This window comes from Zea mays, chromosome 6 (assembly GCF_902167145.1).
Source record: "Zea mays cultivar B73 chromosome 6, Zm-B73-REFERENCE-NAM-5.0, whole genome shotgun sequence".
Taxonomy (NCBI): domain Eukaryota; kingdom Viridiplantae; phylum Streptophyta; class Magnoliopsida; order Poales; family Poaceae; genus Zea; species Zea mays.
The window spans coordinates 24,265,714-24,286,498 of record NC_050101.1 but is presented as its reverse complement, the minus strand read 5'-3'; positions in this window follow the sequence as shown (position 1 = coordinate 24,286,498).

Genomic DNA, 20,785 nt, shown 5'->3' with positions numbered 1-20,785 from the left:
CTAGAATTTAAAACTTGGTTTGATTTGAATTGGAAATAGGAAAGAAAGAAAGAAATATTATACAAAACAAAATAAAGTTATAAATTCATCACACTTTTAGGTATGTCCAAATTTTACTATTAATCTGAAAGTGAATTTGCCACAAGTTGAACTTTAATTTGAATTGGGATTTGGGTTTTGAAAATGAGAAGGAGAGGAATGATACAAAAATATAAATAATGTCACTATACTTTTAAAATTGGTGTTTTTCATTTCACAATATGATTTGAGAATAAATTTGCACAAGGATTGATGTTAAATTCGAATTCAAATTGACTTTAGGAATAAAGGAAAGAAAGTGGGAGATAAAAAAAAAGAAAAGCCAATCTGGTCTGCTGGGCTCCTCCCCCTCAATTCGGCCCAACAGCCAGAGACTATCTGCGCGGCCCAACCAGCCGAGCTCATGCTCACCGCCTGGCGGGTCCCGCCTGACAGTCGGCCTCTGTGCCCTCCCTCTTGCTTCGCTAACCTATGGGCCCCACTGGTCGGTTTCCCCTTCTACATTCCAGCTCGCGCGCTCGCCGATCGGGTTCCGCGATTTCTGCGCCATCACGTGCGCTGCCTTGCGCCTCTCGCGGATCCAAAGCCCCGCGGACTGGGATAATCGCGCGGACTCCGCGCCCTCTCCTGCCGCTGTTGGGTGGGGCCGGGCGTCTCCTCCATCCGTCTTGCCGCGAGCTTGGAACAGAAACATGCGGCGCCCGAGTCCTCAGATTTTCCCTCACGACCGAGTTCAGCAATCCGCGCGCGAATCGCGGATTCCGTTGCGGGACCTGGGTTGCTGCTGGCCAGGGCTATTTAGCTGTAGAGCGCTAGGTTCCTTACCCACCGCTGGGAACTTCTCGTTAATGTGCATGGCGCCGCCGCGGGCCGGCCGCCACCGGCGTATCTCATCGACCGCGGGAATCGTGCTATTGCACAGCTATCTGGGCGTCGGTTAGGACCTATGGAAGCTCTGCAGTGGGTTAATCGATGGATGGCCAACTGAAACTCTATGAATTTCGCACCGGTGATTTGGGGGCGCCAGTGATCCGCAGCGCACCGTGGGCGTCGTCCTGGGAAACATCTATCAAAGGTATGATTGCCTTTGCATGTTAGCTGGGGGTTCAATTTCCTTTTGCGCTTACGACGACGAGATTTGGAGCTTCGGGGTGGGGAATTGGGGTTCGCCGATGGTTCTCGCCAGTGGGGAAATTTGGGGCGCCGCCGTGCCTCGGCTTAGAGAAGGAGACGGCCCCTGGACCGTTGGATCCTGGGTGGATGGCCGCGATTAGACCCTGCGCATACCTCTTGCCAATTCGAATCGTGACCACCGATCTGTAAATCAAGGGCTTGGGTTGGATCTGGGCGTGGGGTGTTGCGGTCCATGGATCTCGGATCCGAGGGCCTGTAATGCATACCGCTTCATAATATGGTGTGATTTAATCCAAGACGTCCCCTTTGTATCCTGCGGCCCAGAATAACCAATACCCCTTCGTCATGTTCATTTTACTAAAGAGACCCTGCGGTTTTCGGAAAATAACCCGCCGTCCTGTGCGGGTGTAGCCTGAGTCTCGGAAATCTTGCGTAGAGCCCCCTGCGCTTAGCTGTAATTGAGGCCCAGTCCAGAGAGTTATAAAATCAGGAAAATGAATTAGAAAATGAGTTTTTAATATAAAAATAATTCCTAGAATTTATATAATTCATAGAAAATGCATATGAACTCCAAATTAATCCATTCCACTTTCTAAAATTTTGTAATTTTATTCTCTACCACCTAGAACCTCTGTTTTATCATGAAAACAATTAGGAATTTAATATCTCACTTAATCCATTTTAAACACATAAAACCTTAGGAAATTCATAACTTGAATTCTATAACTCAAAAATTAATAATTCTTTTTCCTGTGATCTTATTTTAATATGTAGATTATTAATATGTATTTTGGCATACATGTTTGGTGTAATGTTAATCTTGCCTATACACTGTTTGTTTGTATTGCTACGACTAGCAGTGAGAATACGTATCACCTGAAGATCATCCTGGTACCTGGAATCTCAAGGCCCAGGCAAGTTGTGCCCTTGATCACTTCTTTTTACCTACTCATGTTCTAATTAATCATAATGATCTGCATAGGTTAATTTTGATGGGACCCAATAGGTTACCCTAGTTTGTCTATCTTTATACCTTGTTTACCACTGAACTTTCTGGGGAGTACTTGCTAGTGCTATATGTGGTTTTGGGTATGGAGATACACTATTCATGGTTACACTTTTGTTATCAGTTGTTATTTATTGTTCATGTTGAGATCATTATGTTAATTGGAACATGGAGCGACCACCCGGGAAAACAGTGCTACCACAAGGGTTTAATGGGACGCCCTTGGCTGATTAATTAGGAAAGCTAGTGGAAGACTACCTTACCCGAAAGGGGCAAGGGCAGTAGGGGAGAGGTCAGTGCGGGGAGGCCCTCGGGAGGATTTTGCTGCGATGGCGGTCCTGCAAGGGATTCCTGTACTGGATCTTCCTATAAACTGTAGCGGGTTTTCGGAAGCTAGTGGAACTTTGTAAAGGCCTCGTAGTGGATCCCTAGCCATTCACCTCGGAAGTGTCTAAGGGCCTTGCAAACCCTGGCGACATGGGATACACGACTTGTGGGTAAAGATGCGCAACCTCTGCAGAGTGTAAAACTGGTATACTAGTCGTGCTCACGGTCATGAGCAGGTCGGACCCTCACATGATTAATTTATGGAACTAAATTCAATTTGTCATATGCATTGCATTGCAGGTGGTGTTGTTACTTTTGTTCAATTACTTAATTGGGTTTGGTATTTACTTATACTTAGTAACTGCTAATAAAATTTTGACCAACCTTAAAAGCAATGCTCAGCTCTAACCATCTTCTTTGGTAAGCCTTACACTTCACGTGAGCTCCCACCTTTGGCGAGTTCATGCACATTATTCCCCACAACTTGTTGAGCGATGAACGTATGTGAGCTCACTCTTGCTGTCTCACATACACCACAGGTCAAGACCAGGTACTGCAGGATGATGCTCATGGAGGATGCTGTGATGAGTTCGTGAGAGGTCTAGGTCGTCGTCTCCCAGTCAACTTTGGGTTGCTGGACTGTTGTCTCCTTATAATGTAATTATTTATTTTGTATAGAACTCCTGTTATGTATAAAGTTGTGACATTCGATCCTGTGCCACTTTACATCATATGTTTGAGACTTGGTCCCAGCATACCTGGTGTTTATGTTAACCCCGGGTTTTGGACCCCTAAAATCCGGGTGTTACAGAAGTGGTATCAGAGGAATGTTGACTGTAGGACGAAACCTAGATAGAACTGGACAACCATTACCTACTTACCTTACTCTGATTTCTTTCTAAACTTTTCTTAATCTTTCCGCTTACTCTGATTATTCTTACCTTATCCTTCTAAAGACAAATGTGGATTTCACACTTTGAAGTCCTGTATCTAAAGTGACTTTTAGGAATAGGAGACCTAATCCTAGGAACAAAAACAAAACTATTTTTATAAGTGTCTATGTATTTGAATGTTTGTTCTTATGATATCTGTCTGATTTGGATCTTCGATTGAGTGTAATGGGTTGTGGAGTAATGTCCACAATTACATCTGCATATACATCTAGGTATAAAGGATAGCATTTGTAAGATAACTAGACAACCTAGATTATTCCCATTGGAACATATCTAGCTTAAAGAGATTTATCTTATCCTAAAAGATCTCATTCTAACCAATACATCTTATCTTAAAAGATTCTCCCTTATCTTAATAAGATCCATCTCATCTTAAAAGATACTCATCTTATCTTGAAAAGATTTTATCTCATCCTAAATAGATCTAACTGACCTCAAAAGATTCTATCTTATCTTATGGATTCATCTTGCCCTAAATAGAATATTTATCCCACTCTAGAATAACAACCGTGACCTAATTAAAATTAATGAGATTCTATCTAGTCTAATCTAGTTATACCAATCTAACCTAAAATTGGTGCCCTAGACCAACTTTACCATATACAACCACCTAACCATATGCAACTACCTTACCCATCTGATAGTTGCATAACCCCTCTGTTTTAACCTAACAAGAGATTTTTAAACATGTCGTGATAAAATACATCCTACCCAGGAAGATCTATCTAACTTTAACTAGTCTCATCTAGCCATATCCAATCTAATCTAGATCCCATCTAACCTAATATGATCTAATCTAAAGAGAGTTACTTAATGGACCAGTTAATACTTGAGAAATAGATTAGACCCTATCCACATGTTTTTTTTAACTTAGTTCACCCTACACTAAATAAAGAGTGAGAAACCAACCCAATCAATAGAGTCTTAATGGATTGCATAATCTATCAACCACCACCTGACATCAAACCAGATTTCGACCTATATCATGTAGTCCATCTTACCACATATATCTTAACCATATGTCCTTAACTCGGATGGCAACTCCAAGAAGAAAGGCCAAAGGAGACCAACCACGTCAAAGAAAGATAAGCATCAACTCAAGACTTCAAAGATCAAGTTGAATCACCAACGGAGTCAAGATCCACAATCTTGGATGGAATCTTTCCTCACCCTACCCTTTCTTAACCAAACTTCTCTATGCTTTAAAGACATCTTTTACCATACACAATAGAGTGGATATACATACCCAAGCTTTTATAACCACTATCTAAATAATATGAAACTTCTCAATTCCTAAACTAACTAAAAGTTAAAGGCTAAACTATAAATAAAGCTTTTTACATCCCTGTCCTTACAAATCTCGAGGACGAGATTATTTTTAAGGGGGGTAGGATTTGTAACACCCAAAATTCTGAATTTGGGATTGATAGAAGAAATCTGAGCAAATTACCATTGATAAATAATTAAACTTTATACTTCACCCTTTTTAAAGGTAAATAATCATAATAAAATAAATAAAGAAACACTATGTAGTAATTGTGCATCATGTGAAAGTTTAACTTGTGCATAAATTTGAGATCTAGAATTTAAAACTTGGTTTGATTTGAATTGGAAATAGGAAAGAAAGAAAGAAATATTATACAAAACAAAATAAAGTTATAAATTCATCACACTTTTAGGTATGTCCAAATTTTACTATTAATCTGAAAGTGAATTTGCCACAAGTTGAACTTTAATTTGAATTGGGATTTGGGTTTTGAAAATGAGAAGGAGAGGAATGATACAAAAATATAAATAATGTCACTATACTTTTAAAATTGGTGTTTTTCATTTCACAATATGATTTGAGAATAAATTTGCACAAGGATTGATGTTAAATTCGAATTCAAATTGACTTTAGGAATAAAGGAAAGAAAGTGGGAGATAAAAAAAAAAGAAAAGCCAATCTGGTCTGCTGGGCTCCTCCCCCTCAATTCGGCCCAACAGCCAGAGACTATCTGCGCGGCCCAACCAGCCGAGCTCATGCTCACCGCCTGGCGGGTCCCGCCTGACAGTCGGCCTCTGTGCCCTCCCTCTTGCTTCGCTTACCTATGGGCCCCACTGGTCAGTTTCCCCTTCTACATTCCAGCTCGCGCGCTCGCCGATCGGGTTCCGCGATTTCTGCGCCATCACGTGCGCTGCCTTGCACCTCTCGCGGATCCAAAGCCCCGCGGACTGGGATAATCGCGCGGACTCCGCGCCCTCTCCTGCCGCTGTTGGGTGGGGCCGGGCGTCTCCTCCATCCGTCTTGCCGCGAGCTTGGAACAGAAACATGCGGCGCCCGAGTCCTCAGATTTTCCCTCACGGCCGAGTTCAGCAATCCGCGCGCGAATCGCGGATTCCGTTGCGGGACCTGGGTTGCTGCTGGCCAGGGCTATTTAGCTGTAGAGCGCTCGGTTCCTTACCCACCGCTGGGAACTTCTCGTTAATGTGCATGGCGCCGCCGCGGGCCGGCCGCCACCGGCGTATCTCATCGACCGCGGGAATCGTGCTATTGCACAACTATCTGGGCGTCGGTTAGGACCTATGGAAGCTCTGCAGTGGGTTAATCGATGGATGGCCAACTGAAACTCTATGAATTTCGCACCGGTGATTTGGGGGCGCCAGTGATCCGCAGCGCACCGTGGGCGTCGTCCTGGGAAACATCTATCAAAGGTATGATTGCCTTTGCATGTTAGCTGGGGGTTCAATTTCCTTTTGCGCTTACGACGACGAGATTTGGAGCTTCGGGGTGGGGAATTGGGGTTCGCCGATGGTTCTCGCCGGTGGGGAAATTTGGGGCGCCGCCGTGCCTCGGCTTAGAGAAGGAGACGGCCCCTGGACCGTTGGATCCTGGGTGGATGGCCGCGATTAGACCCTGCGCATACCTCTTGCCAATTCGAATCGTGACCACCGATCTGTAAATCAAGGGCTTGGGTTGGATCTGGGCGTGGGGTGTTGCGGTCCATGGATCTCGGATCCGAGGGCCTGTAATGCATACCGCTTCATAATATGGTGTGATTTAATCCAAGACGTCCCCTTTGTATCCTGCGGCCCAGAATAACCAATACCCCTTCGTCATGTTCATTTTACTAAAGAGACCCTGCGGTTTTCGGAAAATAACCCGCCGTCCTGTGCGGGTGTAGCCTGAGTCTCGGAAATCTTGCGTAGAGCCCCCTGCGCTTAGCTGTAATTGAGGCCCAGTCCAGAGAGTTATAAAATCAGGAAAATGAATTAGAAAATGAGTTTTTAATATAAAAATAATTCCTAGAATTTATATAATTCATAGAAAATGCATATGAACTCCAAATTAATCCATTCCACTTTCTAAAATTTTGTAATTTTATTCTCTACCACCTAGAACCTCTGTTTTATCATGAAAACAATTAGGAATTTAATATCTCACTTAATCCATTTTAAACACATAAAACCTTAGGAAATTCATAACTTGAATTCTATAACTCAAAAAATAATAATTCTTTTTCCTGTGATCTTATTTTAATATGTAGATTATTAATATGTATTTTGGCATACATGTTTGGTGTAATGTTAATCTTGCCTATACACTGTTTGTTTGTATTGCTACGACTAGCAGTGAGAATACGTATCACCTGAAGATCATCCTGGTACCTGGAATCTCAAGGCCCAGGCAAGTTGTGCCCTTGATCACTTCTTTTTACCTACTCATGTTCTAATTAATCATAATGATCTGCATAGGTTAATTTTGATGGGACCCAATAGGTTACCCTAGTTTGTCTATCTTTATACCTTGTTTACCACTGAACTTTCTGGGGAGTACTTGCTAGTGCTATATGTGGTTTTGGGTATGGAGATACACTATTCATGGTTACACTTTTGTTATCAGTTGTTATTTATTGTTCATGTTGAGATCATTATGTTAATTGGAACATGGAGCGACCACCCGGGAAAACAGTGCTACCACAAGGGTTTAATGGGACGCCCTTGGCTGATTAATTAGGAAAGCTAGTGGAAGACTACCTTACCCGAAAGGGGCAAGGGCAGTAGGGGAGAGGTCAGTGCGGGGAGGCCCTCGGGAGGATTTTGCTGCGATGGCGGTCCTGCAAGGGATTCCTGTATTGGATCTTCCTATAAACTGTAGCGGGTTTTCGGAAGCTAGTGGAACTTTGTAAAGGCCTCGTAGTGGATCCCTAGCCATTCACCTCGGAAGTGTCTAAGGGCCTTGCAAACCCTGGCGACATGGGATACACGACTTGTGGGTAAAGATGCGCAACCTCTGCAGAGTGTAAAACTGGTATACTAGCCGTGCTCACGGTCATGAGCAGCTCGGACCCTCACATGATTAATTTATGGAACTAAATTCAATTTGTCATATGCATTGCATTGCAGGTGGTGTTGTTACTTTTGTTCAATTACTTAATTGGGTTTGGTATTTACTTATACTTAGTAACTGCTAATAAAATTTTGACCAACCTTAAAAGCAATGCTCAGCTCTAACCATCTTCTTTGGTAAGCCTTACACTTCACGTGAGCTCCCACCTTTGGCGAGTTCATGCACATTATTCCCCACAACTTGTTGAGCGATGAACGTATGTGAGCTCACTCTTGCTGTCTCACATACACCACAGGTCAAGACCAGGTACTGCAGGATGATGCTCATGGAGGATGCTGTGATGAGTTCGTGAGAGGTCTAGGTCATCGTCTCCCAGTCAACTTTGGGTTGCTGGACTGTTGTCTCCTTATAATGTAATTATTTATTTTGTATAGAACTCCTGTTATGTATAAAGTTGTGACATTCGATCCTGTGCCACTTTACATCATATGTTTGAGACTTGGTCCCAGCATACCTGGTGTTTATGTTAACCCCGGGTTTTGGACCCCTAAAATCCGGGTGTTACAGGCACGTGGCGACATTTCACTCGTCGGCTTAGGGACCCCCCGGTCTCGAAACGCCGACAACACCCTTCGCTCCATATGACATCGGACGGATACCTGTGACGAGGTCATCCCATCGTGCGCCCTCGTCCATCATGGAGGCCCACGTGTGATCCGGCCCATTGTAACAGGCCCTGCGTGGCCGCTGCGTGTACAGGCCTAATTTGTAAAGGGGCCTCTGTAATTACAGTCTGTAACCCCGCTTTATGGGAATATTCTGGGGATAACCTAGGTGTCTGAGGGCACATGCGTCCTTAACACAAGACGCTGAGCACTCAGATACCTATAAATACCCCCGCACAGTGCCCTTGAGAGGCTAGATTAACAGAGCTATTGCCATCTTGCGCGAGAACCCTATTTACGTCACTACACACCCCCGTTGGATCCCCTTGCGACAGAGAGCAAGTTCCAACATTTGGCGCCCACCGTTCGTGCGACGAAAAAACCACCCGCGATGGCACCCAAGAAAGTTAACTCGAAGGCTGACGAGGCTGCGAAGGCAGCACTACTGGCCGCAAAGAAAGGCAAGGCCCTCGCCCTCACCCACTCCACTCACCACGACGCTACTGAAGACGACGTTCCCCGCACCTACGAAGACGATGCTCTCTGCACCTGCGGCCCTGAAGGACAAACGCAACCCCCCCAAGGCTTCGCCCCACCGGAGGGCGCGGACCTCACCGAGGACGGCGAGGTCCTCGGCGTCTCGGCGGAAGAACAGCTACAGCTGCGCGCCCTACGCCTCAAGAACCGCAATCTCGAGAGGCAGAAAGAGATACTAGAGGCCAAGCGCCAGCGCGTGTCCGCACTAGCTAAGGTGCGGCAAATGATACGCGACGAAGAGCAGAAAGCCCAGGACCTCGAGCGGGAGATCACGCTGATGCAGCGCAAAGGCCACCTCGGCCTGCAGCACGGGCCACCCCTGCAACAGCGCGCACAACTGGAAGACCCGCGTTTCCCCAGCGTGACCACACCTTCCCGCACGCCGCGCCATTCCAAGGGGTCAACTACCTCGATGAGCGAAGTCCCTTGGCGCCACATCTGCAAGTGATGCCTTGGCCCGCCAACTTCCGGGCAGGGACCTATCCCAAGTACAACGGCAGCACTGACCCAGCACAATACATAATGAGTTACCAGCTCGCCGTTGCATCTTCCGGAGGGGACGACGCCACAATGGCCAAGTCTTTCATCATCGCCCTCGAAGGCCCAGCTCTCACCTGGTTCACCAGGTTGCCTCCGCTGTCCATTGATTCCTGGAGAAGCCTCCGGGACAAGTTCCTGCTCAACTTCCAAGGGTACCGCCCAGACACCGACGCCTTGGCCGAACTCTCGCTCTGCAAGCAGCTGGAAAAGGAGACCCTGCGGGAGTATTACCACAAATTTCTAACACTCAAGTCACAGCTGCCCTCAGTCGATGACCAGATCGCCATCCACTACGCCATCAGTGGCCTTCGCGCCGGCGTCCTCTATAGCCATTGCATCAGAGATCCGCCCAAGAACCTTCAGGAACTATATCAGTTATTTGAAAAATACGCCAAATCCGAAGAGCTCCACCAGCGCAAGGTTGAGTCTCAAAGGAAGCCCAAAGATGCTCCACAGTCCAGCCGCACGTGGACGAGGACTCCGCAGCAAGACTCCAGCCGAGACGGCTGCAATCAACAGCAAGTGCACAACATCGCCAACCAGCACCCCGCTGCTGACGCCCCTTTCCGCCAGGAATATCCCCCCAGGGCCACGGAAATGGAACTCGCGGTAGGGGTCGAGGGCGTGCGCAGCCGCCGCGCCGATTCTACTGTCTCTTCCATGGCGAAGACTGCGCCCACCAAACCAAAGACTGCCCAGAAATGAAGGCCACCAAAGACAGGATGGCACAGGCGCAGCCAGCCGACAACCCCAGAGTTGTCGCGCACACTTATCAGCAACCCCCTCCACCCTACATCCACGCCCCCGCCCCGCATCCACCGCACCATGCATACCAACACCACCAGGAAGTACAAATCGTACCTCCTCCACCGCCACCTCCACACCAGCAACATCAGAACATCCCCCACCCCCACGCCCCAAAACAAGAAGACTTCGCCGATCAGCCATATCGCGGAGTCATTCATATGATCACTGGGGGGTCCAACACCGACTTCGACACAAAGCGGCAGAAGCGGGACCACTACCGCAGCATCAATCACGTCGCCATCACCGGCCCAGTCATGCAGACAAAGTGGTCCCATGTACCGCTAACCTTCGACGCACGAGATGTCGACCTGCGCAGCACCCCCCACATCGACGCCATGGTTATCAACTGCAGCGTGGCAGGCTGGGATCTGCACAAAGTCCTAGTCGACAATGGCAGTCAAGCAGACATCATATTCCTCCATGCCTTCGACCGCATGGGCATAAGCCACAGCCTCCTCAAGCCTTCGGACAACCCATTGTATGGCTTCGGCGGCAAGGGCACTTTTCCTGTCGGCAAAATAGAGCTGCCTCTCTCCTTCGGTGTAGCACCCAATGCCCGAAGTGAGCAAGTGACCTTTGATATTGTGGATATGGTATACCCGTACAACGCCATCATGGGTCGGGGCTCCATCAACAAGTTTGAGGCAGCTATTCACGGACTGTACCTGTGCATGAAAATACCAGGTCCGTTAGGCGCCATCGCGGTCTACGGCAATCAACAGACCGCGCACAACATAGAGTGGGACTTCGTCCCCAGACAAAGAAACGTGCACTGCCTCACGGCCCAGCGCGAGGTCCCTGCGTCCGTCAGCCCAACCGACAAAGAGCACGACAAGGCACAGCTGCAGAGCAACGACGGGACCAAGACTGTCCCCCTCGACTAGGCCACGCCCAAGCAGACAGTCACTATCAGCGAAGACCTCACTTCGCATGAAGAGGAGAAACTCCTCTGCTGCCTGTCCAAGAACAAAGATGTCTTCGTCTGGTCAGCCCTCGACCTGGTCGGGGTCAGCCGATCCATAATTGAGCACAGCTTGGGAATTGACCCTTCGGTGAGACCGAAGAAGCAGCGGCTTCGCAAAATGTCCGACGAGAAGACAGAGGCCGCTAAGGCAGAGGTGCACCGCCTCCTGGAAGCCAAATTCATCGAGCCGGTGGCTTACCCCACGTGGCTCTCCAACGTTGTGATGGTGCAGAAAAAGAGCGGGAAGTGGCGAATGTGCATCGACTTCACCAGTCTCAACAAGGCCTGCCCAAAGGACAACTTCCCGTTGCCGCGGATCGACAAAATAGTCGATAGCGCGGCCGGATGCGAAGTCATGTCACTCCTCGACTGCTTCTCCGGTTACCACCAGATATACATGAAGGAGGAAGACAAAGCTAGCACCAGCTTTATAACACCCTTCGGCACATATTGCTTCATTAGAATGCCGGAGGGACTCAAGAACGCCGGGTCCACCTTCTCCAGGCTTACCAAAATAGTGCTCGAAGGGCAAGTTGGCAGAAATATATTCACATATGTGGACGACATCGTCGTCGCCAGCAAGAGCAAGGAGGACCATCTCGCCGACCTCGCCGAGACATTCGCGAACATGCGAGACGCACGACTCCGCCTAAACCCGGAAAAGTGCGTCTTCGGCGTTCGCCAAGGCAAAATATTGGGCTACCTGGTATCACACCGCGGCATCGAGGCCAACCCAACCAAGATTCAGGCCATCGTAAACATGACGCCTCCGCAGTCCGCCAGAGACGTCCAGCGCCTGACGGGCAGATTGGCCGCCCTCAACAGATTCATCTCCAGGTCCGCTGAGCGAAGTCTTCCTTTCCTCAAAACTCTCCGTGGCGCAAAAGACTTCGCTTGGGGACCAGAGCAGGCAGCGGCCTTCGCCTCTTTAAAATAGTACCTGTCGGAGTTGGCAGTCCTTACAAGCCCCGACTCTTCGCTACCCCTGTTGCTCTATGTTGCGGCTTCGCCGCATGCGGTCAGCGCGGCACTAGTGCAGGAGCAGACAGTTGAGGGCGTGATCAGGCAGTGCCCATTTTATTACGTCTCCGAAGTGCTGACACCATCCAAATGTAACATGACAGAACTAGAGAAGATTGCCTATGCAGTTGTTATGTCTTCGCGCAAATTGCGCCATTACTTTGAAGCATTCAAGGTCCGAGTCACCTCAGACAGGGGACTCGACGAATTGTTCAGAAACCCGGAAGCATCGGTGAGGATTGCCAAGTGGGCGGCCGAACTCTCTGGCTACCACATCAATTTCAAGCCCAGGATAGCCATCAAGTCACAAGTCCTGGCAGACTTCGTCGTCGACTGGACTGGGCCAATTACACAGCCGGACCCGTCCACAGAGAAGGTTTGGACGATCCACTGCGACGGCGCATGGTGCCATGCGGGGGCAGGCGCCGCTGCAGTCATCACCTCACCAGCCGGGGTCAAGCACAGATATGCAGCGCGCCTCAGCTTCGCTCTGGAATCTGACAGATGCACAAATAACATAGCAGAATACGAAACAGTCATCCTCGGCCTCCGCAAGCTGAGGGCCCTTGGGATCACTACCTGCATCATCAGAACAGACTCCAAGGTAGTTGCCGGCCAAGTCGAGAAAGACTACGCAGCAAAGGACCCCGCACTTATGCAATACCTCGCGGCCATCCGAAGTCTCAAGAGACAATTCAAGGGATTCACCCTGCAGCATGTGGACCGGGCCAAGAATGAAGAGGCCGACGCACTGGCCAAGGTGGCTGCCAGAGGCGAGTCTCTGCCCTCCGACGTGTTCTACCATGTCATCGGCACGCTAGCCGTCCGGAGCCCCGAAGGGCTCCAAATAACCAATGACACCGAGGGCCACCGCATAGTCAACCTTATCATGACCGAAGACTGGCGAGCACCAATAACTCTGTTCCTACAGGGGTACTATCACCCAACCGACATCAACGAGGCCAAGCGCCTCAAACATCGAAGTCAGGACTTCGCACTGATTGAGGGCCAACTCTACAAGAAGGGGGTCAGTCAGCCAATGCTTAAATGCGTCACCGAAACTGAGGGTGTCCAGATCCTACGCGAAGTCCACAGTGGTACCTGCGGCTCTCACGCAGGACCAAGGGCCCTAGCTACTAAGGTGATCCGCCAAGGTTTCTACTGGCCCGCAATGATCTGCGCCGCAAATCAGGTCACAAGGGCCTGCGAAGCCTGCCAGAAGTTTTCTCCTCGATCAGGCAGCCCCTCACAGTTTACAAAGCTGATCGCCCACACATGGCCTCTCCAGCGCTGGGGCCTGGACATCGTCGGGCCCCTGCCCACGGCTCAGGGGAACCTTAAGTTCGCCTTCGTCGCTGTCGAATACTTCACCAAATGGATCGAGGCAAGGGCTGTTTCCACAATAACATCAAAGACTGCCCAAAAATTCTTTTGGCAAAACATTGTTTGTCGCTTCGGAGTACCGTCCGAGCTAACAGTTGACAACGACAAGCAGTTTGACAGCCAAGACTTCAAGGATTTTTGCTTCTCCATTGGCACCAAGCTTGCCTTCGCCTCAGTCTATCACCCGCAGTCCAACGGAGTTGTGGAACGCGCCAATGGAAAAATCTTCACAGCTGTCAAAAAGATGCTCCTCGACGAAAAAAGGGCAGGTGGGCCGATTTTGTTACCCGAGGCGGTCTGGGCGCTAAATACGACAGAGTGCAGGGCGACCGGGTTCACTCCTTTCCACCTTCTATATGGATCGGAGGCCATGAACCCACAAGAAATAAAACATGGGTCCCCGCGAACAGTTCCGTCAGCAGTCCCCGACGTGGACGAGCCCACTTCGAAGGATCTCATCGATGGAGACAGAGTCTTCGCCTTACAGGCTCTAAATAAATACCAAGCCCAGACAAAAGCATGGCGCGACCACGCAGTCATCCCGAGGGAATTCAGCAAAGGGGACCTCGTACTCGTCCGAACAGCTCGGACAGAGTCCAAGGGCAAGCTGGAGCCCAAGTGGGAGGGCCCCTTCATTGTCAAGACGAAAGCTTCCCCCAGCGCTTATAGGCTCGCAACGCCAAACGATGAAGACCTAGAGCACTCCTGGAACATCGACAATCTCTGCAAATTTTTTGTTTGACTCATCAGGACCGATTCGCCCTTGTAATTCGCAAAAACAATTTTATTCTGGCCCGCACTCTTTTCCTCCCGGGGGGTGAGGTTTTTAACGAGGCGGAGCCATGTAATATACAAGTGAAAAATCCCCCGCAAAAACATGCGTCGAAAAAAGACCGCGATGACGGTCTTCGACATTCGACCAACACAAAGTCACCGCGAGGCTCAGCGCTAGCCACCCTCGCGTGCGACAACTCCGCGCAGAAGTCGCCTAAGGGTGCAGCCAGACTAGCACAACAAGTGCAAAAAATCGAAGTCTACCGCGAAGACTATCCGTGCAGAAGTCGCCTAAGGGTGCAGCCGGACTAGCACAACAAGTGCGAAAAATCGAAGTCTACCGCGAAGACTATCCGTGCAGAAGTCGCCTAAGGGTGCAGCCGGACTAGCACAACAAGTGCGAAAAATCGAAGTCTACCGCGAAGACTATCCGTGCAGAAGTCGCCTAAGGGTGCAGCCGGACTAGCACAACAAGTGCGAAACATCAAAGTCTACCGCGAAGACTACCCGTGCAGAAGTCGCCTAAGGGTGCAGCCGGACTAGCACAACAAGTGCGAAAAATCGAAGTCTACCGCGCAGACTATCTGTGCCGAAGTTGCCCGAAGGCACAGCCGGACGAAGCGTAACAAAAGCGAAAACGACCACACCAAACTGTACGCGCAAAGACCGACTACATGCGCACCAGTCCAGCATAACAATTACACCAGACCAAGTACGTAACGCCTTCGCGGGCATAGCCGAATGTGCGAGGGCACACAACTTCATCATACAAGCCATTACACATGTACAAGCGAGGGCATCACACTCTACATCAGCTCAACCTTCGGAATAATTCCCATCTCCCTATAGTTAAATAACATTATCCTAAGCTCCTCACCCGCAAAAAGACTTCGCAATTCCCCCTCACCTGTACTCACGGCGGCCGACAAGGACAACAGTTCCTGCCGGCCAGCCCTACTCACACGAAGTCGACCGCCCTCCGCCCCACTCACTCTACGCTTCGCAACCGCCCTTCGCCTCCTACGCCCAGTACTAGGACCAGGCACATCTTCTGCATCCGCAGCGTGCGGTGAAGCCTCCGCCGCTGCCACATCCAAGGCCGCGAAGTAGTCCAAGTCCTCATCCGACGACTCCTCAGTCCACTCAACCGAGCTCCCAGAGTCACCAAAATCAGAAAACTTAGATGCAGACCCATCCGATTTATTACCATCATCCACGGTCGAAGCCGCCAAAAAATTAGTAGTGGCGGTTGCGTGCGCAGGCCCAAAATCTTGAACCTGCGCAGCAACCAAGATTCAGCAACATATCCAAAATTCCCTAACTACCCACACCCACTACGCCACCTGCGAAGACCCAGCCGTCGCGGGAGCCTCCGCTGTCGCCTCCGCCGCCACCGTCACAGGATCCTCAGCCCTCGGCGCAGCAGTTGGCGGCGGGCCTCCGCCGGCCGTAGCGGCTGCCGGGGCATTAGGAGCGCCTTCGGCGGTCTCCGGGGGCAGGCCTCCGCCGACCGCAGCGGCTGCGGGGGCATCAGGGGCGCCTTCGGCGGTTTCCGGGGGCGGCTCCAGGGCGGCCTCGGACACAGCCGCCGCCGGGTTCGACTCCGGGTCAGGCAGCGCGCTGTTCAAAGCACCGAAGTCATCCACCCTCTCACCACGCGCCGCCTGAGACATAGCACACAAATTCAGCAAACCCATACATAGCCCACATCCAACAAACACCAAACAAAAGCCAAGCATTACCTGACCCCTCGCCGTCTCGGCCCGCTCCCTGACCACCTCTCGACCGTGGGGGCCCCACATCCGGTCGTAGAGGGCTCCGGTGGATTCCTTCACTATAGGGTCCTCAACCTTGTAGATATCCCGCTCGAAATCCTCATTAGCTTGGTCGAAGACCTCATAGTGTCGGCACCCTTCGCGAGAGAGCGCGTTCATCGCCCCCTCGCAGGTGACCAGGGAGGCATAAGACATGAACCCCTCCACGATGGTGGGGAGCGCCTGCAACTCCTCCTGCACCCACTCCAGGCAGCGAAGTCCGGGCTCTCGGGCCGGCACTTCGAAGTCAGCGGTCCGCGCGCCCAGCTCATGGTACGAATCCATAAGCTGTTTGTGTGTCCGCTCAGCCTCCGTGCGTGTCGTGGCCTCGGCCCTCTCCACACGGCTCTGCAGGGCGCTGAGCCGCTATTCCAACTGCTCAGCGCGCTCCCTGGCAAGGCTGCCCTCCACCCGCGCCAAATTGGCCTCCGCCTGCGCAGCCTGCGCCTTGGCGAGGGCCTCATTGGCCTCCCTCCTCTCCTTCGCCAGTTGGCGCCGGAGGTTAGTTTTCTCCCCCTCCAGTGCGACCACCTTGTCCGCCAGCTTGCGGCACTTACTGTCGGAGGCCGACTTTTCCTGGACGGCTTCAGCATGTTGCGTCCGAAGTCTTTCGACCTCGGCAGACACAACTGCCGTGAGGGCCCCCGACGCCGCGCGGTCTGCGAAGTCAGCCGCCTGCAAAACACACGTAAGACCACAGCCCCAACGAAGCAAAAAAAACCAAAGTCTAGCTCAACGTACCTGACTTAGCGCCTCCTTCATCTCCTTTAGCCGGCGGGACACAACACCCGCCTCGTCCCTCACAGCAGTGAGTGTCGGCATCTCGCCGCCAGCACTAAGGGCACCGCCCTTCGCCTTTGGCACTATGGCAGCCGCCGTGGTCGCCGCGGCAGGCGGAACAACGACAAGTTGGCCTTCGTCCGACCCTGCAACGTATCAACAAATCACAAAAAAAAGAAAGGAAATAAAATCGAGCCAACGGCTTACCAACAAGATATTCGTCCACGCTAATGTCGGTGGCGAAGTCGGTGACGCGCTTGCCCGGAGGCGGCAACTCTCGGGCCGCCTTCGCGGCCTCCGGCACCCTGCTGGACGCCGGTGCAGCCTTCGCAGACTTGGAACCACCGGCGGCGGCCGCAGCCTCCGACGCCTTGCCGGATGCAGGGACGCCCGACTTCGCCGCCAGCGGTGGCTTGCCTCCGCCGGGGGCAGCAGCCTTCGCAGCCCTCCGCTGCCTCTTCGGCCTGGCTTCATGAAGCCTGACGACCGCCTGGCGCTTCTGTGCAGCTCCCTGGCGATCCTTGTCCATCACTGCCGACACAACAGCAGCAATATTCCGCCCGTAAGGAAACACTTTCCATTCACGAACCATGCGAGATGTAAAAAAGTCTTCGCCGGCCGCGCGGGGGATAGGAACATTCTTAGGCCACCAACCCCCGGTAACCCTCAGCATCCGCGCCGAAGACTCCCGGAGCTCGGGCGAAGACATCCTTCCCCTGGGGCCGCGCATGTCCTCATCAATTCTCTAGCAAAACCATCGGAAACCCCAAGTCCTCCCATAGCAGTACCTAGTTTCCTCTTCTTAGAGGACGGGGCGGCCGCCGGCGCGGGGTCGTCTCCAGACTCTACCACCGGCTTCTTCCCGCGACGATCCACATCGTCTTGGCCGGGATAACCGCCATATGGCAGACGATTCAACTCAAAAACCCTGTTCAAACGGTCATTCGACCCGCGAATATCCCAGCTACGCTGGCCCTCTGTCCTCGGCACGTACCGACCAACGATCCGCACCGCCCCATTCTCCGCCTCACGCACAAAGGCGGCTGGATCGCGGCTATGCAGATCAAGTGCGAAGGCAGGACTTCGCACCAGCTTCTCACCACAGGAAGGCATCTGGCGAGGGCACACTTCGCCCAACGCCCAGCCATGCGCCAAAGGCCATACCCCGTACGCCACAAATTCCTCAACCAAATCACGCCCGCTGCTCAGGCCGGCGGCGCACCGAAGGGCCCCTTCGTCCGCATCATCCTCCGCCACTTCAAAAGGCGGGTATGCTGAGTAAAGATGCGAGCACATCTCGGACACGGGGAGCCCCGGATGGTCTTCGACTGAACCCTCCGCGACGTAAAACCAAAACTCTTGCCAATTTCCCCACTTGTTGTGGGCGCAAGGAACCAACTCAACTACCTCCATCGTGGTCTTACCGGTCTTCGGCGTAAATGTACAGGACCCAAACTGGGCAACTTCATCTCCAATCATCCTCTTCTGCCAGTGCAGGCAATAGTACTTCGCGAAGACTTCGACTGATGGCTGTCCGCCGTACGAAGTCGTCGCCCAGACATACTTCGATAGAGCCACCATGGCATTCGGAGTCAACTGATGGATCTGAACATTAAATCTGCGCAGGACTTCTCCAACAAATCGGTGCGCAGGCAGGCGGAGACCAGCGGCGAAGAACACCTCGAACACAACCAACTCGCCCTCCGGCTCGGAGACTTCCTCCGTCCCCGGGACACGAGCGACTCCGCCGCCAAAGTAACCCAGCCGCTGCGTATCTTGCACGCGGACCGACGACATCCGCGACACACCAAAATCCACCGTATCGCTGGCGCGCAACTCCTCCGCCGCCACAGTACTCAGCGTTTCCTCAGATGACGCGTCGGCCGGCGGCGTAGTGGCAGCAGAAGAAGAAGAGGTCGGCATCGCTACGTACCGTCGGCGGCGGCGGGCGGTTTGCTTCACTCGAGCCAGATCTCCGGCGAACAAGAGCAAGGAGGGCAGACAAGCAGCAAGACGGTGGAAAAGGCGGCTAGGGTTTTCACGGAGCGTGGAAGGATAAAGTTCAAAACGCGCCGCCCACCGCCCCCTTTTATACACAAGGCGCGACGCTTCGGGAAACCCGCAGTCCAACAGTACGGTGTCAATCAACGGTCATGTCAAAAACCCCCGCGGAACCACTTCGAGCGAGGGCAGCGTCTCCACCATCTAGCGACGTCTTCGGCACCAGATGACTTAGTCGAACTGGTCCCTCGGAGGGCAAATGTTGGGGCGAAGGCGAAGACGCCACCCTTCGCTCGAGGCCTTCGCCGCGGTCGTTGGTCCAACGGAGACAAGACAACGGGCAAGGACACCCTTCGCTCCATACGACATCGGACGAAGACCTGTGACGAGGTCATCCCACCGTGCGGCCTCGTCCAGCATGGAGGCCCACGTGTGATCCGGCCCATTGTAACAGGCCTTGCGTGGCCGCTGCGTGTTACGAGCCTAATTTGTAAAGGCGCCTCTGTAATTACAGTCTGTAACCCCGCTTTATGGGAATATTTTGGGGATAACCTAGATGTCTGAGGGCATATGCGTCCTTAACACAAGACGCTAGGCACTCAGATACCTATAAATACCCCCGCACAGTGCCCTTGAGAGGCTAGATTAACAGAGCTATTGCCATCTTGCGCGAGAACCCTGTTTACGTCACTACACACCCCCGTTGGACCCCCTTGCGGCAGAGAGCAAGTTCCAACACACCCTGGTCTGGTGCACCGGACTGTCCTGTGCACCAGGACCGTACAATTCCAAACTCTTGAGCTTCGGGTTTCTCAGACGCCGCTCTGCTATAATTCACCGGACTGTCCGATGTGCCACCGGACTTTCCGGTGTGCCAGCGGAGCAACGACTCTTCGGCGCAACGGTCGACTGCATAGTGCCCCTGACACGCTATAGTTCGTGGCAGAAGTCAGAGCAGAGGTCAGAGGCGCACCGAACAGTGAACAATGCATGTCCGGTGCGGCACCGGACTGTCCGGTGCGGCACCGGACTGTCCGGTGCCACCAGAAGTCAGTGCTCTAACAGTCGAAACCGTCAGAACCCTAACAGTTGGGTGACGTGGCTGGCGCACCGGACTGTCCGGTGCGCCCATCGACAGCAGCCACCCCCAACTGTTGAATTGGTGGTTGAGGGCTATAAATACCCCCAACCACCCCCACTCCAACAATCCAAGCATTCACAACACCTCATTCAATACAAGAGCAAAGTGCAACACTCCAAGACACAAATCAAAGCCGCCGATCCAATCAAAGTCCCTAATTCAATTCTAAGTGCTTTAGGACCTGTGAGAGGATCGTTCTCGTGTTTCTTTGTTGCTCTAGTTGCGTGGTTGGCTTTTTTTTCTCTCATTCTTATTCTCAAAGCCTTGTAAGCAAAGCAAGAGATACCAATCGTGTGGTGGTCCTTGCGGGGTCTAAGTGACCCGAGAAATCAAGGAAGAAAGCTCACTAGGTCTAAGTGACCATTTGAGAGAGGGAAAGAGTTGAAAGAGGCCCGGTCTTTGTGACCACCTCAACGGGGACTAGGTTCTTTGGAACCGAACCTCGGTAAAACAAATCACCGTGTCATCTGCTTTATTTTCTTGGTTAATTTGTTTTTCCTCTCTCCCGGACTTGATATTTGTTCTAACGCTAATCCCGGCTTATAGTGTGTTTAAAGTTGTAAATTTCAG